At 42.1% G+C, this 24,852-nt stretch overlaps 1 long non-coding RNA gene across 2 annotated transcripts in view; it reads right to left on the minus strand.

Annotated features, from left to right (window-relative positions):
* The window catches only part of LOC139571608 (uncharacterized), a 175,404-nt gene that overhangs the window by 6,841 nt on the left and 143,711 nt on the right, over nucleotides 1-24,852 (minus strand). The window contains exons 3-4 of one of the 2 annotated variants that reach the window (XR_011674326.1): nucleotides 23,084-23,150; nucleotides 4,782-4,902 (exon numbers count right to left, since the gene is read on the minus strand). This is a non-coding gene — a long non-coding RNA (uncharacterized lncRNA). Of the gene's footprint in view, nucleotides 1-4,781; nucleotides 4,903-23,083; nucleotides 23,151-24,852 lie in introns of those variants that run through there. The other variant, XR_011674325.1, reaches the window with a different exon arrangement.

Below are 24,852 nucleotides of genomic sequence, written 5' to 3' on the forward strand. Positions count from 1 at the left end.
GAAATGTGTTCTTAACCTGATGAGGACAGGGGGTGCTGTTTTCACTTTGGGGGAAAATCGTGCCCAATTTAAACGGCCTCGTACTCAATTCTTGCTCGTACAATATGCATATTATTATTACTATTGGATAGAAAACACTCTCTAGTTTCTAAAACCGTTTGAATTTTGTCTGTGGGTAAAACACAACTCATTTGGCAGCACACTTTCTGACCAGGAAGTGGAAAGTCTGAAATCGATGCTGTGTTCAAGTGGCTGCCTATAAATGGGCATGATACGTATGACTATACGTGCACGTCATACACCTTCCCCTGGATGTCAAGAGGAAGTGAGAGGAAAAATGAGTTGATTATCTCGGTCTGAGGTTGAATAAACCCTCTTGGAACAACGTGTCCCCCATTTTCTGTTCTCTGCAAGGCGCGTGTTGGGACCTGTTATTGCCTACTGGAAAGCTGTCGTTATGGGCGAATACTCTCTCCGGCTTTGATTTTATTTGATACATGTCACAATATCATCGTAAAGTATGTTTTTTCAATATAGTTTTATTAGACTATTGAAATTTATTCGGGACGTTAGGCGTGTTGCGTCGTTTGCGTTTGTTCACGAAGGAGAGGTTAGCACCACCTGGCCAGTGTGCTTGCTAATTCAAGAGGGAAAGAGGACGTTCTGAATCCAAACAACGACGGTTCTGGACAAAGGACCCCTTGTACAACATTCTGATGGAAGATCAGCAAAGGTAGGAACCATTTTGTGATGCTATTTCATATATCTGTCGAACTGTGTACTAGTAGCTTTGCGCTCAGGTTTTGGTTATTCCCTTACCATAACTAAGTCTTATGTCGTAATGAAGATATTTTTAGAATTCTAACACTGCGATTGCATTAAGAACTAATGGATCTATCGTTTCCTATACAACATGTATTTTTTTGTAATGTTTATGAATAGCTATTTGGTCAGAATAGGTGAGAGTCTAATAGAAATATCCGCACATTCTGGGAAAAATATGCTACGTTAGCACATTGTATAACCACAGATTTCAGCTCTAAATATGCACATTTTCGAACAAAACATAAGTGTATGTATAACCTGATGTTATAGGACTGTCATCTGAGGAAGGTTTATGAAGGTTAGTGAAATTTAATATCTTTTGCTGGTTTATTCGCTAACGCTAACGTGCCTATTGCTATCGCTAACATGCCTTGATGAATGAATGCGGTAGTGTGGTAGGCTATTGTAGTAAGCTAATATAATGCTATATTGTGTTTTCGCTGTAAAACACTTAAAAAAATCGGAAATATTGGCTGTATTCACAAGATCTTTGTCTTTCATTTGCTATACACCATGTATTTTTCAGAAATGTTTTATGATGAGTATTTCGGTATGTCACGTTGGTGTCTGTAATTATTCTGGCTGCTTTCGGTGCAATTTCTGATTGTAGCCGCAATGTAAACTATGATTTATACCTGAAATATGCACATTTTTCGAACAAAACATAGATTTATTGTATAACATGTTATAAGACTCTCATCTGATGAAGTTGTTTCTTGGTTTCTTTGGTTTGTTCTAGGTTAGTTTGGTTGATTTTGTGCATGCTACCTGTGCTGTGAAAAATGTCTGTGCTTTTTTCTATTTGTTGGTGAGCTAACATAAATATATATTGTGTTTTCCCTGTAAAACATTTAAAAAAATCGGACATGTTGGCTGGATTCACAAGATGTGTATCTTTCATTAGCTGTATTGGACTTGTTAATGTGTGAAAGTTAAATATTTCAAAAAAATATTTTTTGAATTTCGCGCTCTGCCTTTTCAGTGGAATGTGGGAGGAGTTCCGCTAGCGGAACGCCGGGGCTAGAAAGGTTTTAAGAAGGTTTTGTGAATCCGGCCCCTGTACCTTGAAGCTGAGCCAGTATTGCAGCAGAATCAGCCTGCTAAACCAGGCCTCAACCTGTCTGTGTGTCTGTGGTGCCTGGGCCTGAGGCTGGCCCGTATCTCTCCTATGATTTAGGCCATTGACGGCCAACACATCACAGTTGTGAGTCCCTGTCTTTCTTGACGTTGTGCGTATTTGGCTGTACATTGGCTGTAAGTTGTGAGTACCTATCTTTCTTGACGTTGTGCGTATTTGGCTGTAAGTTGTGAGTACCTGTCTTTCTTGACGTTGTGCGTATTTGGCTGTACATTGGCTGTAAGTTGTGAGTACCTATCTTTCTTGACGTTGTGCGTATTTGGCTGTAAGTTGTGAGTACCTGTCTTTCTTGACGTTGTGCGTATTTGGCTGTAAGTTGTGAGTCCCTGTCTTTCTTGACGTTGTGCGTATTTGGCTGTACATTGGCTGTAAGTTGTGAGTCCCTGTCTTTCTTGACGTTGTGCGTATTTGGCTGTAAGTTGTGAGTACCTGTCTTTCTTGACGTTGTGCGTATTTGGCTGTAAGTTGTGAGTACCTGTCTTTCTTGACGTTGTTCGTATTTGGCTGTAAGTTGTGAGTACTTGTCTTTCTTGACGTTGTGTGTATTTGGCTGTAAGTTGTGAGTACCTGTCTTTCTTGACGTTGTGCGTATTTGGCTGTAAGTTGTGAGTACCTGTCTTTCTTGACGTTGTGCGTATTTGGCTGTAAGTTGTGAGTACCTGTCTTTCTTGACGTTGTGCGTATTTGGCTGTAAGTTGTGAGTCCCTGTCTTTCTTGACGTTGTGCGTATTTGGCTGTACATTGGATGTAAGTTGAGAGTACCTGTCTTTCTTGACGTTGTGCGTATTTGGCTGTAAGTTGTGAGTACCTGTCTTTCTTGACGTTGTACATATTTGGCTGTACATTGGCTGTAAGTTGTGAGTCCCTGTCTTTCTTGACGCTGTGCGTATTTGGCTGTACATTGGCTGTAAGTTGTGAGTCCCTGTCTTTCTTGACGTTGTGCGTATTTGGCTGTAAGTTGTGAGTCCCTGTCTTTCTTGACGTTGTGCGTATTTGGCTGTACATTGGATGTAAGTTGAGAGTACCTGTCTTTCTTGACGTTGTGCGTATTTGGCTGTAAGTTGTGAGTACCTGTCTTTCTTGACGTTGTACATATTTGGCTGTACATTGGCTGTAAGTTGTGAGTCCCTGTCTTTCTTGACGCTGTGCGTATTTGGCTGTACATTGGCTGTAAGTTGTGAGTCCCTGTCTTTCTTGACGTTGTGCGTATTTGGCTGTAAGTTGTGAGTACCTGTCTTTCTTGACGTTGTACGTATTTGGCTGTACATTGGCTGTAAGTTGTGAGTACCTGTCTTTCTTGACGTTATGCGTATTCGGCTGTAAGTTGTGAGTACCTGTCTTTCTTGACGTTGTGCGTATTTGGCTGTAAGTTGTGAGTACCTGTCTTTCTTGACGTTATGCGTATTTGGCTGTAAGTTGTGAGTCCCTGTCTTTCTTGACGTTGTGCGTATTTGGCTGTACATTTGCTGTAAGTTGTGAGTACCTGTCTTTCTTGACGTTGTGCGTATTTGGCTGTAAGTTGTGAGTACCTGTCTTTCTTGACGTTGTGCGTATTTGGCTGTACGTTGGCTGTAAGTTGTGAGTACCTGTCTTTCTTGACGTTGTGCGTATTCGGCTGTACATGTTGGCTGAAGTCCTGCCTACTACTCTCCTTATCGGCTCATCAGCACATCTGCCTGTCTACTGGTACTCTGCCATCCACATCCACACACAGACAAATACAATGCTCCCCTTCACCTTCTCACAGAGGGAGGGGGAAGAGAGAGGGAGAGAGAGAAGAGAGGGAGGAGAAAGAGAGAGAGAGAGGGAAGAGAAAGAGAGAGTGGTGTAGAAAGAAAGAGAGAAGGGGAGAGAGATAGGAAGGAGAAAGAGAGAAGGGTGTAGAAAGAAAGAGAGAAGGGGAGAGAGATAGGGAGGAGAAAGAGAGAGTGGTGTAGAATGAAATAGAGAAGGGGAGAGAGATAGGGAGGAGAAAGAGAGAGTGGTGTAGAGAGAAGGGGAGAGAGATAGGGAGGAGAAAGAGAGAGTGGTGTAGAAAGAAAGAGAGAAGGGGAGAGAGATAGGGAGGAGAAAGAGAGAGTGGTGTAGAAAGAAAGAGAGAAGGGGAGAGAGATAGGGAGGAGAAAGAGAGAGTGGTGTAGAAAGAAAGAGAGAAGGGGAGAGAGATAGGGAGGAAAAAGAGAGAGGGGTGTAGAAAGAAAGAGAGAAGGGGAGAGAGATAGGGAGGAGAAAGAGAGAGGTAGTGTAGAATGAAATAGAGCGAGAAGGTGAGAGAGGACCAGTAGAGAGAAAGGGAGAGAGAGAGAGAGAAGGGAAGATTCAGACTATGACTCACTCTTATAAGAGAGAGAGTTCTTGTTGAGTCAGGGTCAGATCTGGGTGTCCCATCTCCAGCCTAATAGTGGCGCACTGAGCACCGTCCATTCTCTGTGATTGTCCCTCTACGTCCCACACACACCTCTCATTCAGGCTGCCACAGCGCTACACAGCCCTGATATCAACAGTTCCCTTTGAGCTGGGCGACTGCATGGCTCTGAGGTGGCCCATCAGAGCATATCTCCATTCATTCAATACACTGAAAGGATCTGAGACTCCGGCCTGTGGGTTTGAAGTGATATCTCTGTTGTGCCTCGGCCTCTGCATTCTTTACCATGCTGTCATGACTAGAGTGAGTTACACAGCGTCGTGTGTGTGTGTGTGTGTGTGTGTGTGTGTGTGTGTGTGTGTGTGTGTGTGTGTGTGTGTGTGTGTGTGTGTGTGTGTGTGTGTGTGTGTGTGTGTGTGTGTGTCTTAGTGTGCACTCACGTGTGTGTGGAGGGAGCTCACAGAACTGTGTCGATGCGGATGGTGACACCCCCCAGAATACATAGACCACCCTGCCTGATCACATCTCAAATGGCAGCTGCAGTACTGATCCACTGGTCACTGTCCTGTTGGATCTACAGTATGACTGTTAGTACAGGACTGACTGGATAGAATTCCACTGTGAACACTGATCTACAGTATGACTGTTAGTACAGGACTGACTGGATAGAATTCCACTGTGAACACTGATCTACAGTATGACTGTTAGTACAGGACTGACTGGATAGAATTCCACTGTGAACACTGATCTACAGTATGACTGTTAGTACAGGACTGACTGGATAGAATTCCACTGTGAACACTGATCTACAGTATGACTGTTAGTACAGGACTGACTAGATAGAATTCCACTGTGAACACTGATCTACAGTAAGACTGTTAGTACAGGACTGACTGGATAGAATTCCACTGTGAACACTGATCTACAGTATGACTGTTAGTACAGGACTGACTGAATAGAATTCCACTGTGAACACTGATCTACAGTATGACTGCTAGTACAGGACTGACTGGATAGAATTCCACTGTGAACACTGATCTACAGTATGACTGTTAGTACAGGACTGACTGGATAGAATTCCACTGTGAACACTGATCTACAGTATGACTGTTAATACAGGACTGACTGGATAGAATTCCACTGTGAACACTGATCTACAGTATGACTGTTAGTACAGGACTGACTAGATAGAATTCCACTGTGAACACTGATCTACAGTATGACTGTTAGTACAGGACTGACTGGATAGAATTCCACTGTGAACACTGATCTACAGTATGACTGTTAGTACAGGACTGACTGGATAGAATTCCACTGTGAACACTGATCTACAGTATGACTGTTAGTACAGGACTGACTGGATAGAATTCCACTGTGAACACTGATCTACAGTATGACTGTTAGTACAGGACTGACTGGATAGAATTCCACTGTGAACACTGATCTACAGTATGACTGTTAGTACAGGACTGACTGGATAGAATTCCACTGTGAACACTGATCTACAGTATGACTGTTAGTACAGGACTGACTAGATAGAATTCCACTGTGAACACTGATCTACAGTATGACTGTTAGTACAGGACTGACTGGATAGAATTCCACTGTGAACACTGATCTACAGTATGACTGTTAGTACAGGATTGACTGGATAGAATTCCACTGTGAACACTGATCTACAGTATGACTGTTAGTACAGGACTGACTGGATAGAATTCCACTGTGAACACTGATCTACAGTATGACTGTTAGTACAGGACTGACTGGATAGAATTCCACTGTGAACACTGATCTACAGTATGACTGTTAGTACAGGACTGACTAGATAGAATTCCACTGTGAACACTGATCTACAGTATGACTGTTAGTACAGGACTGACTAGATAGAATTCCACTGTGAACACTGATCTACAGCATGACTGTTAATACAGGACTGACTGGATAGAATTCCACTGTGAACACTGATCTACAGTATGACTGTTAGTACAGGACTGACTGGATAGAATTCCACTGTGAACACTGATCTACAGTATGACTGTTAGTACAGGACTGACTGGATAGAACTCCACTGTGAACACTGATCTACAGTATGACTGTTAGTACAGGACTAACTGGATAGAATTCCACTGTGAACACTGATCTACAGTATGACTGTTAGTACAGGACTGACTGGATAGAATTCCACTGTGAACACTGATCTACAGTATGACTGTTAGTACAGGACTGACTGGATAGAATTCCACTGTGAACACTGATCTACAGTATGACTGTTAGTACAGGACTGACTGGATAGAATTCCCCTGTGAACACTGATCTACAGTATGACAGTTAGTACAGGACAGACTAGATAGAATTCCACTGTGAACACTGATCTACAGTATGACTGTTAGTACAGGACTGACTGGATAGAATTCCACTGTGAACACTGATCTACAGTATGACTGTTAGTACAGGACTGACTAGATAGAATTCCACTGTGAACACTGATCTACAGTATGACTGTTAGTACAGGACTGACTGGATAGAATTCCACTGTGAACACTGATCTACAGTATGACTGTTAGTACAGGACTGACTAGATAGAATTCCACTGTGAACACTGATCTACAGTATGACTGTTAGTACAGGACTGACTGGATAGAATTCCACTGTGAACACTGATCTACAGTATGACGTTAGTACAGGACTGACTGGATAGAATTCCACTGTGAACACTGATCTACAGTATGACTGTTAGTACAGGACTGACTGGATAGAATTCCACTGTGAACACTGATCTACAGTATGACTGTTAGTACAGGACTGACTAGATAGAATTCCACTGTGAACACTGATCTACAGTATGACTGTTAGTACAGGACTGACTAGATAGAATTCCACTGTGAACACTGATCTACAGTATGACTGTTAGTACAGGACTGACTAGATATAATTCCACTGTGAACACTGATCTACAGTATGACTGTTAGTACAGGACTGACTGGATAGAATTCCACTGTGAACACTGATCTACAGTATGACTGTTAGTACAGGACTGACTGGATAGAATTCCACTGTGAACACTGATCTACAGTATGACTGTTAGTACAGGACTGACTGGATAGAATTCCACTGTGAACACTGATCTACAGTATGACTGTTAGTACAGGACTGACTGGATAGAATTCCACTGTGAACACTGATCTACAGTATGACTGTTAGTACAGGACTGACTGGATAGAATTCCACTGTGAACACTGATCTACAGTATGACTGTTAGTACAGGACTGACTGGATAGAATTCCACTGTGAACACTGATCTACAGTATGACTGTTAGTACAGGACTGACTAGATAGAATTCCACTGTGAACACTGATCTACAGTATGACTGTTAGTACAGGACTGACTGGATATAATTCCACTGTGAACACTGATCTACAGTATGACTGTTAGTACAGGACTGACTGGATAGAATTCCACTGTGAACACTGATCTACAGTATGACTGTTAGTACAGGACTGACTAGATAGAATTCCACTGTGAACACTGATCTACAGTATGACTGTTAGTACAGGATTGACTGGATAGAATTCCACTGTGAACACTGATCTACAGTATGACTGTTAGTACAGGACTGACTGGATAGAATTCCACTGTGAACACTGATCTACAGTATGACTGTTAGTACAGGACTGACTGGATAGAATTCCACTGTGAACACTGATCTACAGTATGACTGTTAGTACAGGACTGACTGGATAGAATTCCACTGTGAACACTGATCTACAGTATGACTGTTAGTACAGGACTGACTAGATAGAATTCCACTGTGAACACTGATCTACAGTATGACTGTTAGTACAGGACTGACTGGATAGAACTCCACTGTGAACACTGATCTACAGTATGACTGTTAGTACAGGACTGACTGGATAGAATTCCACTGTGAACACTGATCTACAGTATGACTGTTAGTACAGGACTGACTGGATAGAATTCCACTGTGAACACTGATCTACAGTATTACATTTACATTTAAGTCATTTAGCTGACGCTCTTATCCAGAGCGACTTACAAATTGGAAAGTTCATACATATTCATCCTGGTCCCCCCGTGGGGAATGAACCCACAACCCTGGCGTTGCAAGCGCCATGCTCTACCAACTGAGCCACACGGGACCAGTATGACTGTTAGTACAGGACTGACTGGATAGAATTCCACTGTGAACACTGATCTACAGTATGACTGTTAGTACAGGACTGACTGGATAGAATTCCCCTGTGAACACTGATCTACAGTATGACTGTTAGTACAGGACAGACTAGATAGAATTCCACTGTGAACACTGATCTACAGTATGACTGTTAGTACAGGACTGACTGGATAGAATTCCACTGTGAACACTGATCTACAGTATGACTGTTAGTACAGGACTGACTAGATAGAATTCCACTGTGAACACTGATCTACAGTATGACTGTTAGTACAGGACTGACTGGATAGAATTCCACTGTGAACACTGATCTACAGTATGACTGTTAGTACAGGACTGACTAGATAGAATTCCACTGTGAACACTGATCTACAGTATGACTGTTAGTACAGGACTGACTAGATAGAATTCCACTGTGAACACTGATCTACAGTATGACTGTTAGTACAGGACTGACTGGATAGAATTCCACTGTGAACACTGATCTACAGTATGACTGTTAGTACAGGACTGACTGGATAGAATTCCACTGTGAACACTGATCTACAGTATGACTGTTAGTACAGGACTGACTAGATAGAATTCCACTGTGAACACTGATCTACAGTATGACTGTTAGTACAGGACTGACTAGATAGAATTCCACTGTGAACACTGATCTACAGTATGACTGTTAGTACAGGACTGACTGGATAGAATTCCCCTGTGAACACTGATCTACAGTATGACTGTTAGTACAGGACAGACTAGATAGAATTCCACTGTGAACACTGATCTACAGTATGACTGTTAGTACAGGACTGACTGGATAGAATTCCACTGTGAACACTGATCTACAGTATGACTGTTAGTACAGGACTGACTGGATAGAATTCCACTGTGAACACTGATCTACAGTATGACTGTTAGTACAGGACTGACTGGATAGAATTCCACTGTGAACACTGATCTACAGTATGACTGTTAGTACAGGACTGACTGGATAGAATTCCACTGTGAACACTGATCTACAGTATGACTGTTAGTACAGGACTGACTAGATAGAATTCCACTGTGAACACTGATCTACAGTATGACTGTTAGTACAGGACTGACTAGATAGAATTCCACTGTGAACACTGATCTACAGTATGACTGTTAGTACAGGACTGACTAGATAGAATTCCACTGTGAACACTGATCTACAGTATGACTGTTAGTACAGGACTGACTGGATAGAATTCCACTGTGAACACTGATCTACAGTATGACTGTTAGTACAGGACTGACTAGATAGAATTCCACTGTGAACACTGATCTACAGTATGACTGTTAGTACAGGACTGACTGGATAGAATTCCACTGTGAACACTGATCTACAGTATGACTGTTAGTACAGGACTGACTGGATAGAATTCCACTGTGAACACTGATCTACAGTATGACTGTTAGTACAGGACTGACTGGATAGAATTCCACTGTGAACACTGATCTACAGTATGACTGTTAGTACAGGACTGACTAGATAGAATTCCACTGTGAACACTGATCTACAGTATGACTGTTAGTACAGGACTGACTGGATAGAATTCCACTGTGAACACTGATCTACAGTATGACTGTTAGTACAGGACTGACTGGATAGAATTCCACTGTGAACACTGATCTACAGTATGACTGTTAGTACAGGACTGACTAGATAGAATTCCACTGTGAACACTGATCTACAGTATGACTGTTAGTACAGGACTGACTAGATAGAATTCCACTGTGAACACTGATCTACAGTATGACTGTTAGTACAGGACTGACTGGATAGAATTCCCCTGTGAACACTGATCTACAGTATGACTGTTAGTACAGGACAGACTAGATAGAATTCCACTGTGAACACTGATCTACAGTATGACTGTTAGTACAGGACTGACTGGATAGAATTCCACTGTGAACACTGATCTACAGTATGACTGTTAGTACAGGACTGACTGGATAGAATTCCACTGTGAACACTGATCTACAGTATGACTGTTAGTACAGGACTGACTGGATAGAATTCCACTGTGAACACTGATCTACAGTATGACTGTTAGTACAGGACTGACTGGATAGAATTCCACTGTGAACACTGATCTACAGTATGACTGTTAGTACAGGACTGACTAGATAGAATTCCACTGTGAACACTGATCTACAGTATGACTGTTAGTACAGGACTGACTAGATAGAATTCCACTGTGAACACTGATCTACAGTATGACTGTTAGTACAGGACTGACTAGATAGAATTCCACTGTGAACACTGATCTACAGTATGACTGTTAGTACAGGACTGACTGGATAGAATTCCACTGTGAACACTGATCTACAGTATGACTGTTAGTACAGGACTGACTAGATAGAATTCCACTGTGAACACTGATCTACAGTATGACTGTTAGTACAGGACTGACTGGATAGAATTCCACTGTGAACACTGATCTACAGTATGACTGTTAGTACAGGACTGACTGGATAGAATTCCACTGTGAACACTGATCTACAGTATGACTGTTAGTACAGGACTGACTGGATAGAATTCCACTGTGAACACTGATCTACAGTATGACTGTTAGTACAGGACTGACTGGATAGAATTCCACTGTGAACACTGATCTACAGTATGACTGTTAGTACAGGACTGACTGGATAGAATTCCACTGTGAACACTGATCTACAGTATGACTGTTAGTACAGGACTGACTAGATAGAATTCCACTGTGAACACTGATCTACAGTATGACTGTTAGTACAGGACTGACTGGATATAATTCCACTGTGAACACTGATCTACAGTATGACTGTTAGTACAGGACTGACTGGATAGAATTCCACTGTGAACACTGATCTACAGTATGACTGTTAGTACAGGACTGACTAGATAGAATTCCACTGTGAACACTGATCTACAGTATGACTGTTAGTACAGGATTGACTGGATAGAATTCCACTGTGAACACTGATCTACAGTATGACTGTTAGTACAGGACTGACTGGATAGAATTCCACTGTGAACACTGATCTACAGTATGACTGTTAGTACAGGACTGACTGGATAGAATTCCACTGTGAACACTGATCTACAGTATGACTGTTAGTACAGGACTGACTGGATAGAATTCCACTGTGAACACTGATCTACAGTATGACTGTTAGTACAGGACTGACTAGATAGAATTCCACTGTGAACACTGATCTACAGTATGACTGTTAGTACAGGACTGACTGGATAGAACTCCACTGTGAACACTGATCTACAGTATGACTGTTAGTACAGGACTGACTGGATAGAATTCCACTGTGAACACTGATCTACAGTATGACTGTTAGTACAGGACTGACTGGATAGAATTCCACTGTGAACACTGATCTACAGTATTACATTTACATTTAAGTCATTTAGCTGACGCTCTTATCCAGAGCGACTTACAAATTGGAAAGTTCATACATATTCATCCTGGTCCCCCCGTGGGGAATGAACCCACAACCCTGGCGTTGCAAGCGCCATGCTCTACCAACTGAGCCACACGGGACCAGTATGACTGTTAGTACAGGACTGACTGGATAGAATTCCACTGTGAACACTGATCTACAGTATGACTGTTAGTACAGGACTGACTGGATAGAATTCCCCTGTGAACACTGATCTACAGTATGACTGTTAGTACAGGACAGACTAGATAGAATTCCACTGTGAACACTGATCTACAGTATGACTGTTAGTACAGGACTGACTGGATAGAATTCCACTGTGAACACTGATCTACAGTATGACTGTTAGTACAGGACTGACTAGATAGAATTCCACTGTGAACACTGATCTACAGTATGACTGTTAGTACAGGACTGACTGGATAGAATTCCACTGTGAACACTGATCTACAGTATGACTGTTAGTACAGGACTGACTAGATAGAATTCCACTGTGAACACTGATCTACAGTATGACTGTTAGTACAGGACTGACTAGATAGAATTCCACTGTGAACACTGATCTACAGTATGACTGTTAGTACAGGACTGACTGGATAGAATTCCACTGTGAACACTGATCTACAGTATGACTGTTAGTACAGGACTGACTGGATAGAATTCCACTGTGAACACTGATCTACAGTATGACTGTTAGTACAGGACTGACTAGATAGAATTCCACTGTGAACACTGATCTACAGTATGACTGTTAGTACAGGACTGACTAGATAGAATTCCACTGTGAACACTGATCTACAGTATGACTGTTAGTACAGGACTGACTGGATAGAATTCCCCTGTGAACACTGATCTACAGTATGACTGTTAGTACAGGACAGACTAGATAGAATTCCACTGTGAACACTGATCTACAGTATGACTGTTAGTACAGGACTGACTGGATAGAATTCCACTGTGAACACTGATCTACAGTATGACTGTTAGTACAGGACTGACTGGATAGAATTCCACTGTGAACACTGATCTACAGTATGACTGTTAGTACAGGACTGACTGGATAGAATTCCACTGTGAACACTGATCTACAGTATGACTGTTAGTACAGGACTGACTGGATAGAATTCCACTGTGAACACTGATCTACAGTATGACTGTTAGTACAGGACTGACTAGATAGAATTCCACTGTGAACACTGATCTACAGTATGACTGTTAGTACAGGACTGACTAGATAGAATTCCACTGTGAACACTGATCTACAGTATGACTGTTAGTACAGGACTGACTAGATAGAATTCCACTGTGAACACTGATCTACAGTATGACTGTTAGTACAGGACTGACTGGATAGAATTCCACTGTGAACACTGATCTACAGTATGACTGTTAGTACAGGACTGACTAGATAGAATTCCACTGTGAACACTGATCTACAGTATGACTGTTAGTACAGGACTGACTGGATAGAATTCCACTGTGAACACTGATCTACAGTATGACTGTTAGTACAGGACTGACTGGATAGAATTCCCCTGTGAACACTGATCTACAGTATGACAGTTAGTACAGGACAGACTAGATAGAATTCCACTGTGAACACTGATCTACAGTATGACTGTTAGTACAGGACTGACTGGATAGAATTCCACTGTGAACACTGATCTACAGTATGACTGTTAGTACAGGACTGACTAGATAGAATTCCACTGTGAACACTGATCTACAGTATGACTGTTAGTACAGGACTGACTGGATAGAATTCCACTGTGAACACTGATCTACAGTATGACTGTTAGTACAGGACTGACTAGATAGAATTCCACTGTGAACACTGATCTACAGTATGACTGTTAGTACAGGACTGACTGGATAGAATTCCACTGTGAACACTGATCTACAGTATGACGTTAGTACAGGACTGACTGGATAGAATTCCACTGTGAACACTGATCTACAGTATGACTGTTAGTACAGGACTGACTGGATAGAATTCCACTGTGAACACTGATCTACAGTATGACTGTTAGTACAGGACTGACTAGATAGAATTCCACTGTGAACACTGATCTACAGTATGACTGTTAGTACAGGACTGACTAGATAGAATTCCACTGTGAACACTGATCTACAGTATGACTGTTAGTACAGGACTGACTAGATAGAATTCCACTGTGAACACTGATCTACAGTATGACTGTTAGTACAGGACTGACTGGATAGAATTCCACTGTGAACACTGATCTACAGTATGACTGTTAGTACAGGACTGACTGGATAGAATTCCACTGTGAACACTGATCTACAGTATGACTGTTAGTACAGGACTGACTGGATAGAATTCCACTGTGAACACTGATCTACAGTATGACTGTTAGTACAGGACTGACTGGATAGAATTCCACTGTGAACACTGATCTACAGTATGACTGTTAGTACAGGACTGACTGGATAGAATTCCACTGTGAACACTGATCTACAGTATGACTGTTAGTACAGGACTGACTGGATAGAATTCCACTGTGAACACTGATCTACAGTATGACTGTTAGTACAGGACTGACTAGATAGAATTCCACTGTGAACACTGATCTACAGTATGACTGTTAGTACAGGACTGACTGGATATAATTCCACTGTGAACACTGATCTACAGTATGACTGTTAGTACAGGACTGACTGGATAGAATTCCACTGTGAACACTGATCTACAGTATGACTGTTAGTACAGGACTGACTAGATAGAATTCCACTGTGAACACTGATCTACAGTATGACTGTTAGTACAGGATTGACTGGATAGAATTCCACTGTGAACACTGATCTACAGTATGACTGTTAGTACAGGACTGACTGGATAGAATTCCACTGTGAACACTGATCTACAGTATGACTGTTAGTACAGGACTGACTGGATAGAATTCCACTGTGAACACTGATCTACAGTATGACTGTTAGTACAGGACTGACTGGATAGAATTCCACTGTGAACACTGATCTACAGTATGACTGTTAGTACAGGACTGACTAGATAGAATTCCACTGTGAACACTGATCTACAGTATGACTGTTAGTACAGGACTGACTGGATAGAACTCCACTGTGAACACTGATCTACAGTATGACTGTTAGTACAGGACTGACTGGATAGAATTCCACTGTGAACACTGATCTACAGTATGACTGTTAGTACAGGACTGACTGGATAGAATTCCACTGTGAACACTGATCTACAGTATTACATTTACATTTAAGTCATTTAGCTGACGCTCTTATCCAGAGCGACTTACAAATTGGAAAGTTCATACATATTCATCCTGGTCCCCCCGTGGGGAATGAACCCACAACCCTGGCGTTGCAAGCGCCATGCTCTACCAACTGAGCCACAAGGGACCAGTATGACTGTTAGTACAGGACTGACTGGATAGAATTCCACTGTGAACACTGATCTACAGTATGACTGTTAGTACAGGACTGACTGGATAGAATTCCCCTGTGAACACTGATCTACAGTATGACTGTTAGTACAGGACAGACTAGATAGAATTCCACTGTGAACACTGATCTACAGTATGACTGTTAGTACAGGACTGACTGGATAGAATTCCACTGTGAACACTGATCTACAGTATGACTGTTAGTACAGGACTGACTAGATAGAATTCCACTGTGAACACTGATCTACAGTATGACTGTTAGTACAGGACTGACTGGATAGAATTCCACTGTGAACACTGATCTACAGTATGACTGTTAGTACAGGACTGACTAGATAGAATTCCACTGTGAACACTGATCTACAGTATGACTGTTAGTACAGGACTGACTAGATAGAATTCCACTGTGAACACTGATCTACAGTATGACTGTTAGTACAGGACTGACTGGATAGAATTCCACTGTGAACACTGATCTACAGTATGACTGTTAGTACAGGACTGACTGGATAGAATTCCACTGTGAACACTGATCTACAGTATGACTGTTAGTACAGGACTGACTAGATAGAATTCCACTGTGAACACTGATCTACAGTATGACTGTTAGTACAGGACTGACTAGATAGAATTCCACTGTGAACACTGATCTACAGTATGACTGTTAGTACAGGACTGACTGGATAGAATTCCCCTGTGAACACTGATCTACAGTATGACTGTTAGTACAGGACAGACTAGATAGAATTCCACTGTGAACACTGATCTACAGTATGACTGTTAGTACAGGACTGACTGGATAGAATTCCACTGTGAACACTGATCTACAGTATGACTGTTAGTACAGGACTGACTGGATAGAATTCCACTGTGAACACTGATCTACAGTATGACTGTTAGTACAGGACTGACTGGATAGAATTCCACTGTGAACACTGATCTACAGTATGACTGTTAGTACAGGACTGACTGGATAGAATTCCACTGTGAACACTGATCTACAGTATGACTGTTAGTACAGGACTGACTAGATAGAATTCCACTGTGAACACTGATCTACAGTATGACTGTTAGTACAGGACTGACTAGATAGAATTCCACTGTGAACACTGATCTACAGTATGACTGTTAGTACAGGACTGACTAGATAGAATTCCACTGTGAACACTGATCTACAGTATGACTGTTAGTACAGGACTGACTGGATAGAATTCCACTGTGAACACTGATCTACAGTATGACTGTTAGTACAGGACTGACTAGATAGAATTCCACTGTGAACACTGATCTACAGTATGACTGTTAGTACAGGACTGACTGGATAGAATTCCACTGTGAACACTGATCTACAGTATGACTGTTAGTACAGGACTGACTGGATAGAATTCCCCTGTGAACACTGATCTACAGTATGACAGTTAGTACAGGACAGACTAGATAGAATTCCACTGTGAACACTGATCTACAGTATGACTGTTAGTACAGGACTGACTGGATAGAATTCCACTGTGAACACTGATCTACAGTATGACTGTTAGTACAGGACTGACTAGATAGAATTCCACTGTGAACACTGATCTACAGTATGACTGTTAGTACAGGACTGACTGGATAGAATTCCACTGTGAACACTGATCTACAGTATGACTGTTAGTACAGGACTGACTAGATAGAATTCCACTGTGAACACTGATCTACAGTATGACTGTTAGTACAGGACTGACTGGATAGAATTCCACTGTGAACACTGATCTACAGTATGACGTTAGTACAGGACTGACTGGATAGAATTCCACTGTGAACACTGATCTACAGTATGACTGTTAGTACAGGACTGACTGGATAGAATTCCACTGTGAACACTGATCTACAGTATGACTGTTAGTACAGGACTGACTAGATAGAATTCCACTGTGAACACTGATCTACAGTATGACTGTTAGTACAGGACTGACTAGATAGAATTCCACTGTGAACACTGATCTACAGTATGACTGTTAGTACAGGACTGACTAGATAGAATTCCACTGTGAACACTGATCTACAGTATGACTGTTAGTACAGGACTGACTGGATAGAATTCCACTGTGAACACTGATCTACAGTATGACTGTTAGTACAGGACTGACTGGATAGAATTCCACTGTGAACACTGATCTACAGTATGACTGTTAGTACAGGACTGACTGGATAGAATTCCACTGTGAACACTGATCTACAGTATGACTGTTAGTACAGGACTGACTGGATAGAATTCCACTGTGAACACTGATCTACAGTATGACTGTTAGTACAGGACTGACTGGATAGAATTCCACTGTGAACACTGATCTACAGTATGACTGTTAGTACAGGACTGACTGGATAGAATTCCACTGTGAACACTGATCTACAGTATGACTGTTAGTACAGGACTGACTAGATAGAATTCCACTGTGAACACTGATCTACAGTATGACTGTTAGTACAGGACTGACTGGATATAATTCCACTGTGAACACTGATCTACAGTATGACTGTTAGTACAGGACTGACTGGATAGAATTCCACTGTGAACACTGATCTACAGTATGACTGTTAGTACAGGACTGACTAGATAGAATTCCACTGTGAACACTGATCTACAGTATGACTGTTAGTACAGGATTGACTGGATAGAATTCCACTGTGAACACTGATCTACAGTATGACTGTTAGTACAGGACTGACTGGATAGAATTCCACTGTGAACACTGATCTACAGTATGACTGTTAGTACAGGACTGACTGGATAGAATTCCACTGTGAACACTGATCTACAGTATGACTGTTAGTACAGGACTGACTGGATAGAATTCCACTGTGAACACTGATCTACAGTATGACTGTTAGTACAGGACTGACTAGATAGAATTCCACTGTGAACACTGATCTACAGTATGACTGTTAGTACAGGACTGACTGGATAGAACTCCACTGTGAACACTGATCTACAGTATGACTGTTAGTACAGGACTGACTGGATAGAATTCCACTGTGAACACTGATCTACAGTATGACTGTTAGTACAGGACTGACTGGATAGAATTCCACTGTGAACACTGATCTACAGTATTACATTTACATTTAAGTCATTTAGCTGACGCTCTTATCCAGAGCGACTTACAAATTGGAAAGTTCATACATATTCATCCTGGTCCCCCCGTGGGGAATGAACCCACAACCCTGGCGTTGCAAGCGCCATGCTCTACCAACTGAGCCACACGGGACCAGTATGACTGTTAGTACAGGACTGACTGGATAGAATTCCACTGTGAACACTGATCTACAGTATGACTGTTAGTACAGGACTGACTGGATAGAATTCCCCTGTGAACACTGATCTACAGTATGACTGTTAGTACAGGACAGACTAGATAGAATTCCACTGTGAACACTGATCTACAGTATGACTGTTAGTACAGGACTGACTGGATAGAATTCCACTGTGAACACTGATCTACAGTATGACTGTTAGTACAGGACTGACTAGATAGAATTCCACTGTGAACACTGATCTACAGTATGACTGTTAGTACAGGACTGACTGGATAGAATTCCACTGTGAACACTGATCTACAGTATGACTGTTAGTACAGGACTGACTAGATAGAATTCCACTGTGAACACTGATCTACAGTATGACTGTTAGTACAGGACTGACTAGATAGAATTCCACTGTGAACACTGATCTACAGTATGACTGTTAGTACAGGACTGACTGGATAGAATTCCACTGTGAACACTGATCTACAGTATGACTGTTAGTACAGGACTGACTGGATAGAATTCCACTGTGAACACTGATCTACAGTATGACTGTTAGTACAGGACTGACTAGATAGAATTCCACTGTGAACACTGATCTACAGTATGACTGTTAGTACAGGACTGACTAGATAGAATTCCACTGTGAACACTGATCTACAGTATGACTGTTAGTACAGGACTGACTGGATAGAATTCCCCTGTGAACACTGATCTACAGTATGACTGTTAGTACAGGACAGACTAGATAGAATTCCACTGTGAACACTGATCTACAGTATGACTGTTAGTACAGGACTGACTGGATAGAATTCCACTGTGAACACTGATCTACAGTATGACTGTTAGTACAGGACTGACTGGATAGAATTCCACTGTGAACACTGATCTACAGTATGACTGTTAGTACAGGACTGACTGGATAGAATTCCACTGTGAACACTGATCTACAGTATGACTGTTAGTACAGGACTGACTGGATAGAATTCCACTGTGAACACTGATCTACAGTATGACTGTTAGTACAGGACTGACTAGATAGAATTCCACTGTGAACACTGATCTACAGTATGACTGTTAGTACAGGACTGACTGGATAGAATTCCACTGTGAACACTGATCTACAGTATGACTGTTAGTACAGGACTGACTAGATAGAATTCCACTGTGAACACTGATCTACAGTATGACTGTTAGTACAGGACTGACTGGATAGAATTCCACTGTGAACACTGATCTACAGTATGACTGTTAGTACAGGACTGACTAGATAGAATTCCACTGTGAACACTGATCTACAGTATGACTGTTAGTACAGGACTGACTGGATAGAATTCCACTGTGAACACTGATCTACAGTATGACTGTTAGTACAGGACTGACTAGATAGAATTCCACTGTGAACACTGATCTACAGTATGACTGTTAGTACAGGACTGACTAGATATAATTCCACTGTGAACACTGATCTACAGTATGACTGTTAGTACAGGACTGACTGGATAGAATTCCACTGTGAACACTGATCTACAGTATGACTGTTAGTACAGGACTGACTGGATAGAATTCCACTGTGAACACTGATCTACAGTATGACTGTTAGTACAGGACTGACTGGATAGAATTCCACTGTGAACACTGATCTACAGTATGACTGTTAGTACAGGACTGACTAGATAGAATTCCACTGTGAACACTGATCTACAGTATGACTGTTAGTACAGGATTGACTGGATAGAATTCCACTGTGAACACTGATCTACAGTATGACTGTTAGTACAGGACTGACTGGATAGAATTCCACTGTGAACACTGATCTACAGTATGACTGTTAGTACAGGACTGACTGGATAGAATTCCACTGTGAACACTGCTCTACAGTATGACTGTTAGTACAGGACTGACTAGATAGAATTCCACTGTGAACACTGATCTACAGTATGACTGTTAGTACAGGACTGACTGGATAGAACTCCACTGTGAACACTGATCTACAGTATGACTGTTAGTACAGGACTGACTGGATAGAATTCCACTGTGAACACTGATCTACAGTATGACTGTTAGTACAGGACTGACTGGATAGAATTCCACTGTGAACACTGATCTACAGTATTACATTTACATTTAAGTCATTTAGCTGACGCTCTTATCCAGAGCGACTTACAAATTGGAAAGTTCATACATATTCATCCTGGTCCCCCCGTGGGGAATGAACCCACAACCCTGGCGTTGCAAGCGCCATGCTCTACCAACTGAGCCACACGGGACCAGTATGACTGTTAGTACAGGACTGACTGGATAGAATTCCACTGTGAACACTGATCTACAGTATGACTGTTAGTACAGGACTGACTGGATAGAATTCCCCTGTGAACACTGATCTACAGTATGACTGTTAGTACAGGACAGACTAGATAGAATTCCACTGTGAACACTGATCTACAGTATGACTGTTAGTACAGGACTGACTGGATAGAATTCCACTGTGAACACTGATCTACAGTATGACTGTTAGTACAGGACTGACTAGATAGAATTCCACTGTGAACACTGATCTACAGTATGACTGTTAGTACAGGACTGACTGGATAGAATTCCACTGTGAACACTGATCTACAGTATGACTGTTAGTACAGGACTGACTAGATAGAATTCCACTGTGAACACTGATCTACAGTATGACTGTTAGTACAGGACTGACTAGATAGAATTCCACTGTGAACACTGATCTACAGTATGACTGTTAGTACAGGACTGACTGGATAGAATTCCACTGTGAACACTGATCTACAGTATGACTGTTAGTACAGGACTGACTGGATAGAATTCCACTGTGAACACTGATCTACAGTATGACTGTTAGTACAGGACTGACTAGATAGAATTCCACTGTGAACACTGATCTACAGTATGACTGTTAGTACAGGACTGACTAGATAGAATTCCACTGTGAACACTGATCTACAGTATGACTGTTAGTACAGGACTGACTGGATAGAATTCCCCTGTGAACACTGATCTACAGTATGACTGTTAGTACAGGACAGACTAGATAGAATTCCACTGTGAACACTGATCTACAGTATGACTGTTAGTACAGGACTGACTGGATAGAATTCCACTGTGAACACTGATCTACAGTATGACTGTTAGTACAGGACTGACTGGATAGAATTCCACTGTGAACACTGATCTACAGTATGACTGTTAGTACAGGACTGACTGGGTAGAATTCCACTGTGAACACTGATCTACAGTATGACTGTTAGTACAGGACTGACTGGATAGAATTCCACTGTGAACACTGATCTACAGTATGACTGTTAGTACAGGACTGACTAGATAGAATTCCACTGTGAACACTGATCTACAGTATGACTGTTAGTACAGGACTGACTGGATAGAATTCCACTGTGAACACTGATCTACAGTATGACTGTTAGTACAGGACTGACTAGATAGAATTCCACTGTGAACACTGATCTACAGTATGACTGTTAGTACAGGACTGACTGGATAGAATTCCACTGTGAACACTGATCTACAGTATGACTGTTAGTACAGGACTGACTAGATAGAATTCCACTGTGAACACTGATCTACAGTATGACTGTTAGTACAGGACTGACTGGATAGAATTCCACTGTGAACACTGATCTACAGTATGACTGTTAGTACAGGACTGACTAGATAGAATTCCACTGTGAACACTGATCTACAGTATGACTGTTAGTACAGGACTGACTAGATATAATTCCACTGTGAACACTGATCTACAGTATGACTGTTAGTACAGGACTGACTGGATAGAATTCCACTGTGAACACTGATCTACAGTATGACTGTTAGTACAGGACTGACTGGATAGAATTCCACTGTGAACACTGATCTACAGTATGACTGTTAGTACAGGACTGACTGGATAGAATTCCACTGTGAACACTGATCTACAGTATGACTGTTAGTACAGGACTGACTGGATAGAATTCCACTGTGAACACTGATCTACAGTATGACTGTTAGTACAGGACTGACTGGATAGAATTCCACTGTGAACACTGATCTACAGTATGACTGTTAGTACAGGACTGACTGGATAGAATTCCACTGTGAACACTGATCTACAGTATGACTGTTAGTACAGGACTGACTGGATAGAATTCCACTGTGAACACTGATCTACAGTATGACTGTTAGTACAGGACTGACTAGATAGAATTCCACTGTGAACACTGATCTACAGTATGACTGTTAGTACAGGACTGACTAGATAGAATTCCACTGTGAACACTGATCTACAGTATGACTGTTAGTACAGGACTGACTGGATAGAATTCCACTGCGAAAACTGGCAATATTTAAATGGATGTGAACTCAGTGTCATTCTTACCTGTTGAATGTCCATCTTCCCAATTCCATCGATGTAGCTTCTGCCTGATGTTAGTTCCTTGTATCACCTGGCAAACAACAGATGGATCAGTAAGTTGGTGGTCCAGTGAAAGCTGTTATAGACTACAAACAAACACACGCAGGCACACAGTCATGTTAGCAGGTACACTGTCATGTTAGCAGGCACACAGTCATGTTAGCAGGCACACAGTCATGTTAGCAGGTACACAGTCATGTTAGCAGGTACACAGTCATGTTAGCAGGCACACAGTCATGTTAGCAGGCACACAGTCATGTTAGCAGGCACACAGTCATGTTAGCAGGCACACAGTCATGTTAGCAGGCACACAGTCATGTCTCTAGGCACACAGTCATGTTAGCAGGCACACAGTCATGTTAGCAGGCACACAGTCATGTTAGCAGGCACACAGTCATGTTAGCAGGCACACAGTCATGTTAGCAGGCACACAGTCATGTTAGCAGGCACACAGTCGTGTCTCTAGGCACACAGTCATGTCTCTAGGCACAGTCAGTCTCTAGGCACACAGTCATGTTAGCAGGCACACTGTCATGTTAGCAGGCACACAGTCATGTTAGCAGGCACACTGTCATGTTAGCAGGCACACTGTCATGTTAGCAGGTACACAGTCATGTCTCTAGGCACACTGTCATGTTAGCAGGCACACTGTCATGTTAGCAGGTACACAGTCATGTCTCTAGGCACACAGTCATGTCTCTAGGCACACAGTCATGTCTCTAGGCACACAGTCATGTCTCTAGGCACACAGTCATGTCTCTAGGCACACTGTCATGTTAGCAGGTACACAGTCATGTTAGCAGGCACACAGTCATGTCTCTAGGCACACTGTCATGTTAGCAGGTACACAGTCATGTCTCTAGGCACACAGTCATGTTAGCAGGCACACAGTCATGTCTCTAGGCACACAGTCATGTTAGCAGGCACACAGTCATGTTAGCAGGCACACAGTCATGTTAGCAGGCACACAGTCATGTTAGCAGGCACACAGTCATGTTAGCAGGCACACAGTCATGTTAGCAGGCACACAGTCATGTTAGCAGGTACAACGTCGTGTCTCTAGGCACACTGTCGTGTCTCTAGGCACACAGTCGTGTCTCTAGGCACACAGTCATGTCTCTAGGCACACAGTCATGTTAGCAGGCACACAGTCATGTTAGCAGGTACACAGTCATGTTAGCAGGCACACAGTCATGTTAGCAGGCACACAGTCATGTTAGCAGGCACACAGTCATGTTAGCAGGCACACAGTCATGTTAGCAGGCACACAGTCATGTTAGCAGGCACACAGTCATGTTAGCAGGCACACAGTCATGTCTCTAGGCACACAGTCATGTTAGCAGGTACACAGTCGTGTCTCTAGGCACACAGTCATGTTAGCAGGTACACAGTCATGTCTCTAGGCACACAGTCATGTTAGCAGGCACACAGTCATGTTAGCAGACACACAGTCATGTTAGCAGGCACACAGTCATGTTAGCAGGCACACAGTCGTGTCTCTAGGCACACAGTCATGTTAGCAGGTACACAGTCATGTTAGCAGGCACACAGTCATGTTAGCAGGTACACAGTCATGTTAGCAGGTACACAGTCATGTTAGCAGGCACACAGTCATGTTAGCAGGCACACAGTCATGTTAGCAGGCACACAGTCATGTTAGCAGGCACACAGTCATGTTAGCAGGTACACAGTCATGTCTCTAGGCACACAGTCATGTTAGCAGGCACACAGTC

The sequence above is a fragment of the Salvelinus alpinus genome, chromosome 1 (genome assembly GCF_045679555.1).
Source record: "Salvelinus alpinus chromosome 1, SLU_Salpinus.1, whole genome shotgun sequence".
Lineage (NCBI taxonomy): Eukaryota > Metazoa > Chordata > Actinopteri > Salmoniformes > Salmonidae > Salvelinus > Salvelinus alpinus.